The sequence below is a fragment of the Palaemon carinicauda genome, chromosome 38 (genome assembly GCF_036898095.1).
Source record: "Palaemon carinicauda isolate YSFRI2023 chromosome 38, ASM3689809v2, whole genome shotgun sequence".
Taxonomy (NCBI): Eukaryota; Metazoa; Arthropoda; class Malacostraca; order Decapoda; family Palaemonidae; genus Palaemon; species Palaemon carinicauda.
This window is the reverse complement of record NC_090762.1, coordinates 62,058,212-62,065,540: the sequence shown is the minus strand read 5'-3', so window position 1 is coordinate 62,065,540 and position 7,329 is coordinate 62,058,212. Positions and strand designations below refer to the sequence as shown.

General features: G+C 34.8%; 1 protein-coding gene across 4 annotated transcripts in view; it reads right to left on the bottom strand.

The window, feature by feature from the left end:
• The window catches only part of Orct (Organic cation transporter), a 105,458-nt gene extending 98,919 nt beyond the window's left edge, over positions 1-6,539 (bottom strand). The window contains exon 1 of one of the 4 annotated variants that reach the window (XM_068362284.1): positions 6,400-6,539. The gene's annotated coding sequence lies outside the window, so the exon portion shown is untranslated. Of the gene's footprint in view, positions 1-6,156; positions 6,359-6,399 lie in introns of those variants that run through there. The other 3 variants (XM_068362289.1, XM_068362287.1, XM_068362286.1) reach the window with 3 other exon arrangements.
• Positions 6,540-7,329: the final 790 nt, after the last annotated feature.

Genomic DNA, 7,329 nt, shown 5'->3' with positions numbered 1-7,329 from the left:
GAGGGCTTAAATTGTTACCCTGCTTTTGTTCTACTGAACACTTTTTTTCCTCCACTATTTATCAGGTTAAAATTTTCCCGAGAATTTTTCGTCTTTCAGGTAGAAATAAACCATTTCAGCAAACTTAATTTTGGCTAAATTATTCATAGTTTATGACTTTTTTCCGACTACAGTTCATATCACTAACCCCCCCCTCTCTCTCTCTCTCTCTCTCTCTCTCTCTCTCTCTCTCTCTCTCTCTCTCTCTCTCTCTCTCTCTCTCTCTCTCTCTCTCTCTCTCTCTCTCTCTCTCTCTCTCTCTCTCTCTCTCTCTCTCTCTGGAAGACGGCCCAGACTTAAATGAGTGTCGGGGAGTTGTGCCAAGACCCATTCGGACCAAGCCGTAGTAGGCTTCATACATTCTCGGGGATCTCCTTTAAATCAATGCCGCAACTCAGGACTTTAATCCTCTGTTTAATGTACGTAATAGGTTTGCAGTGCATTCCTTTCCTCTCTAGGGAGTTGGCCTTGCTGGCAAAGAGATAACAAACCAAAAAGAAGCCCTAGAGGCTTACGGTTAGAGTAGCGAGTAAACCTTCAAAGTTATGTTTATTTTACTCTTCGAGAGTAGGGAAGTTAACGAGATAAAGGAGATAAAATTGAAATAGGAAAATTATCCTTACAGATAAGAAGTATGGGATGCTGGAGTGAAGTATCATTATATGAGTAATAAAATGTTATGTAACTGAATTACCCCCCACAAAAATTGCAAAGTTGAAATCTACGGACCTCGTATGGCAAAATTAACATCATAGTGTACTTAAGCAGAAATCAAGACTAGAAAATCTTAGATAAAATAAATTAAAGTTAACATTAGTCATAATAATTATAGAAAAAAGTGTAACACCTCACGCTGACGCAAGCGTTCTTAAAAAAAAAATAGTTACCAACACTTTCACACATCTCCCCTGTATAATAGAGCAAGTGTTTTGCTATATATATATATATATATATATATATATATATATATATATATATATATATATATATGTATATATACACTGTTACGCTGAGCAGCAACTACTCAGAAATGACAATCTCCCACAAATTGCCCAAACTGCCGAGTGGTAATCAGGAAAGGGGGAGGGGTGGAAAAGATGGAATCTGTCTGGGCATATCTTTCTAAATAAAAATGACGGTCGCATACACTAATATATATATATATATATATATATATATATTTACATATATATATATATATATATATATATTATATATATATATATATATATATATATATATATATATATATATATATATATATATATATATAAAGAGAGAATATTAGTTATCCTTTTATAATTAGCAAATCTTTGAGGATGAGGTTACCATCCGTATACTATTTTTAACCCCAATTGCTACCAATAAAGGTCACCAACTATCAGGTATATACTTTACTGCTTTAGGTCAACTAAACCTCAACGGGGTTTTAGTGTCTAATTATGATGATATATCTATATATTATGTGTGCGTGCGCGCGCGTGCTCTATTTAAATGTCGTTCCAGAGCATTAAGATGAAAATCACAACAAAATAATATAGACCTAACCACCTTAAATGATCATGGATCGTGGAAACCAGTATGGAATCACTTAATCATATAATCTCCTGTGGTTGGGTGTTTGGAATTTATAATTATTATACACAGCTTTTATAATAAGGATCCTGATATCGCATTAGCTAACCATTTTCCGGTGATAATCAAATCTAGCTCTTTTGTTATGTATTTAAAACATTCGAGACAACAGACATTCTGTCGAATTCTTCTGCAACTGATGTACCAGAAATGTATATACAAACCTTATGAGTGCATTATTATAATGTATGTATATTCTTACATATGGTACATAGCACTTTTGGGTGTTAAACTTCATAATTTTTCACGTTACAAGGAGAGAAGAAGATATGTGTAATCTAGTTAGACACAATTGAAAGTTCAAGGAGATATCGAGTAATCAAATGATTGTTTGGTTGAAAACAACTTCTATAGTATATTTTGAATTTGGTGTGCAAATGAAACTGACAGGGATTGGCAAAACAAACTGGAAAATTTATTATTATTATTATTATTATTATTATTATTATTATTATTATTATTATTACTTGCTAAGCTACAACCTAGTTAGAAAAGCAGGATGCTATAAACCCAGGGGCTCCAACAGAGAAAATAGCACAGTGAGGAAAGGAAACAAGGAAATAAGATAATTAATTAACAATTAAAATGAAATATTTAAGAACAGTAACAACAATTAAAATAAATATTTCATATATAAACTATAAAAACTTCAACAAAATAAGAGGAAGAGAAATAAGATATAATAGTGTGGGAGTTTGAGTTACATGTAGAGTAATTTGAATGTAAATAAAATCGTGAAGCCTGAAAAAATTACTGTACTTGAGAATGCTAAAAAGAGAAACGTGTATGTATATATATATATATATATATATATATATATATATATATATATATATATACAGTATATATATACTGTATATATGTGTGTGTGTGTGTGTGTGTATACGGGTAGATGATCGTATAAACCCTTGAATCTAAAGTCTTTCTGATTTGCAGGAAACAACTAAAAACAACGGGGAAGATAAAAGAATAAGGCCAACAAGAACGGTAGAAAGAGACTCGCCCCTCAGAAAAGGTAAGGTTGTAAGGAAAATATGGAGGTAAGTAGTTGAAATTTCATTCGTGCACATTTCAATGTAGTGCAGTAGATAGACTTAATGGTTTTGCCTTGGTCTGGTGGCCTCCCCCTACGCCTATATAATACCTGTTTGTATTTCTGGCTTGTTCCTCTGAAGTTAAGACTATCTCCATTTACTCCTGTCTCACTGGGTTTCTAAACCTAAACCCCTTCTGTCTTCTCTAATGTCTGTTTCCTAAGGTTAATCCCTTGTATCTTGGTCTTGCGCTTAGTTCGTCTCTATCAGCTGTGCGTGTGCTGTCGATGTTGCAGTTTAAAGATTATTTTGTATAGAGAAGGTGCTTCGTCATACATTTCTCTAGGCTTGTAAGACTCCTAAGGGCCACGTCAGGCCTCGTGCTCTCTTTTTACTGGTAGCTTATTCGAAACGTCACTGCCTAATGATCTGCTGGCTGGGGTTCGATACCCGCTCAAGGTTGATAAAGATGGGGAAGGGGGTTGGGGGAACCTATAGGTCTACCTGCTGAGATATCAGAAGCCACTGTCTGGTCTTCCCTGGTCCTAGCTTGGGTGGAGAGGGTCTTGGGCGCTAATATATGTATATTTTAACGCAGTATTATTAGCCAGGGCACCAGCCACCCGTTGAGATACTACCGCTAGAGAGTTATGGGGTCCTTTGACTGGCCAGACAGTAATACATTGGATCCTTCTCTCTGGTTACGGTTCACTTTCCCTTTACCTACACATACACTGAATAGTCTGGCCTATTCTTTACAGATTCTCGTCTGTCTTCATACAATTGGCAATACTGAGATTACCAAACAATTCTTCTTCATCCAAGGGGCTAATTACTGCACTATAATTTGTTCAGTGGCTACTTCCTCTGGGTAAGGGTAGAAGAGACTCTTTAGCTATGGTAAGCAGCTTTTCTAGGACGACGGACACTCCAAAATCAAACCATTGTTCTCTAGTCTTGGGTAGTGTCATAACCTCTGTACCATGGTCTTCTACTGTCTTGGGTTAGAGTTCTCTTGCTTAAGGGTACACTTTGGCACACTACTCTATCTAATTTCTCTTCCTCTTGTTTTGTTCAAGTTTTTATAGTTTTTATAGGATATGTTTATTTTAATGTTACTGTTCTTAAAATATTTTATTTTTCCTTACTGGGCTACTTTCTCTGTTGAGCCCCCTGGGCTTATAGCATCCTGCTTTTCCAACTAAGGTTGTAGCTTAGCTACTACTACTACTACTATTAATAATAATAATAATAATAATAATAATAATAATAATAATAATAATAGGGTCAGTCTTTAGGGCACTATCACTGTTTCTTGCCTCTGCCATTCATGAGCAACATTTAAACCTTTAAATCACATACCGTAGGGTAAGGGTCAATGCTGACAGAAGGCCTGCCATATCTAAAACCATGACCACCTTCTAGCCCTTTTTGAAGGCCTACATATCGATTAACAACCGGATCTCAGTGTTGATAATGTTTCTGTAACTCTGTATGACTCTTAATAATCTAGGTGTGATTTTCGACAGTGAATTTACTTTTGAGAAACACATTAGGTCTGTGTCTTCTTCAATTGCACAACAAATTGGCTTATTGAGTAAGTCTTTCAAGATTTTCGGTGATCAATCTATCGTGAAGTGTTTTAATTCTTTCATTCTACCTTGTTTCGAGTATTGTTCTCATGTCTGGTCTCAAGTTGCGGATTCTTATCTTAATCTGTTGGACAGGAACTTCCGGTCTCTTAAATTTCTTATTCCTTATCTAGCTATTAATCTCTGGCACCATCGTTCAATTAATTCATTATGCATGTTGCATAAGATTTTTCAAAATTCTGGTCATCCTTTACATTCAGATCTTCCCGGACAGTTCCATCCTGTTCGTAATACTAGGTATGCAGTTAATTTTAATAGTCATGTCTTCTCCATCACGAAGCTCAATACTGCACAGTATTCTATAAGTTTTATTTCAGTTGTGAACAAGTTGTGGAATGATCTTCCTAATCGGGTAGTTGAATCAGTAGAACTTCAAAAGTTCAAAGTTGCAGCAAATGTTTTTTATGTTGCACAGGCTGTCATAAGTCTTTTTATAGTTTATACATGAAATACAGTATGTTTTGATGTTGTTCCTGTTTTTTAAAATATTTTATTTTAATTGTTAAATATTTCTCATATCGTTTATTTATTTCCTTGTTTTCTTTCCTCGTTGGCCAATTTTTTTACTGTTGGAGCCCTTAGGCTCATAGCATCTTGCTTTTCCACTTAGGGTTGTAACTTAGCTAATAATAATAATAATAATAATAATAATAATAATAATAGTAACAATAATAATAATGCACAATTATATCATCGTTATTAATATTATTGTTAATATTTTGCCTCGAGAGAAAATAAGAGAAGAAAGTAACATGAATACCAAGATAGACGAATCAACCAAACAAACACGTAAACAAGAAGTTGGAGCAAATAAAGCATTCGTGCACAAATATGTGAAGTAGTGCTGAATCTTACGGATGAAACCTTGTAAACTTATGCTAATGTACATTAGATGTAGGCACCAGGCTACTTTTTTTTCAAGTTACTGGTAATAATGTGTTAAGCACATCATTAACCACCCTCTATTTTAAAAAATAAATATTGATACCAATGAGACTTTCCTGAATATTAGGCCTATTTCATAAGATTCTTAAATGGTAATCACTTCATGTCAATATAATCTTCTTTTCCAAAGTTTTTGACTTATAAGGCTGGAATTGTCTAAAATATAAAAATAATACGCTAAAGTTAAAGCTTTAATTAAAAATCTGGCAAACGGTATACATTTCTCATACATCGATTAGGCTCCACATTGACTAGGCCTACGTAGTGATGTTTCTTAACATTTTGAGAGCACCCAGGGACCGTAGACCTACATAAAGGTTGAACAATTCTTTCCACATAATATGACATTCCTATCAAACTCAAACTATCATGTGTTGCCAATTAGAATTCTTATATTTTTTGGTGTAATCCCGCTATCAACAATCAAACATAGACAAACAAATCGAAATCTATCTGGGAGATGCAGTTAGGTGCCGATAATAAGAGATGTAAATGAAATAGCCAAAGAATATTAAGACTTGATCCAATCTAGTCATTCTTGTGGAATGCTCACTGTATAACAATATGGATGTTTATAATGACTGATACTGTTCTAGTTATACCAGTGTATTTGATGAATATAATGTACTAGTAATTGCCTCATATTTACAAAATAAATGTCTTTGCTTTCCGTTTGAAAATGCATTTCGGTAATGAATAGCACTAAGCATTTGAAGCCATCTGTGAACTCAATGAAAACATTTAGTTTACGGACCTTAAGGGTCACAGTTAAATGGCAAATGAAAGCAGGCCAAGTACACTACAGCTACTGTTAAGCAGAATTATAAAGAATAATCCACTTAATCACTTACCTGGACCGGATATCGTTTATAATACTCCAATGTACAACACGCTACCAGGGGGGAGAAGCCACTGTCTTTGCAAAACCGCGTGTGTGGAACAGCAAAAAAAAATAAAAAAACGTTTTCACCATTTACGCGTTTACGGCACGTGTGCCACGCCCACCATCACAACAATTCTATTTCCGAGAGAAGTTCCTACACGCGAATGCGTCCAAAAAAAAACGTGGAATGCTCGCTTAAGGTTGTGAGTACCTTAGTAGAGTAACATCCATTAGGCTCAGACAGTCTGTGGGGACTGGCGAAGTGGCGATATAGTCTGAGTGACTGAGTCGGCGCATGCTCAGCCAGAGGAGGAGCATATCGCACCACGCCACTATTCCCCCGTCACATCTACCCCTTATTCTTGCAATCGATAAGACGAAATTGTGAAATAATGCCTGGCAGGATCTGCTGTATGGTAGGATATGATGGAAATGCATCACACACTATCTTTTTCAAGCCATGTTCAGTGCCTGATAGTTTAGAATGAATAGAAAAAGTATTTAACTCTTGCGTTAGTCAGAGTCTAATCGGAGAAATGTACCGTGCTATCTTTAAACGTTTCCTCCTATTATTATAGTGATATTGAAAATACGTTATTGTCTTTTTCCTCTTTAATTGCCTCGTGTGCATTTTATATCAGTATTTCGACAGCATTGCATAGAGAAATTAAATGCTAAAAAATTAATCTCTGATGAAAGTGTTTGGCCTATTTTTACGCTTTTTTAAATGTTTATAAGAGAAAAGCTTGACGTCAAAAGATTATATTCCCATTGGATTTAGTAGCACAAAATCTGAAAACGATAAAAACTAAAGAAAAGATTATTCTTTACACTAATGTTATTGAAATAACTGTAGAATTTAACGTTTCCCACCATTTTGATCTCCGAAGCGGGAAATAGACACAAAAGAAAAAAAAAGATAGCGGAATAGCATAAACCTCATTCTTCTATCGCACCAGAACAGTCATTTTCGAAAGATGAGGCCGTGCAGACAGGTACTAAACCATGTCAATTAGAATTATGTTGATTAAAACTATATATCGCAATTATTTATATTTTTCGTCAATGATCATGTTACGTTATCAGATTACGTGAACTAATTCATTATTATCGGTAGTCCTATTACTATAATCATTACATG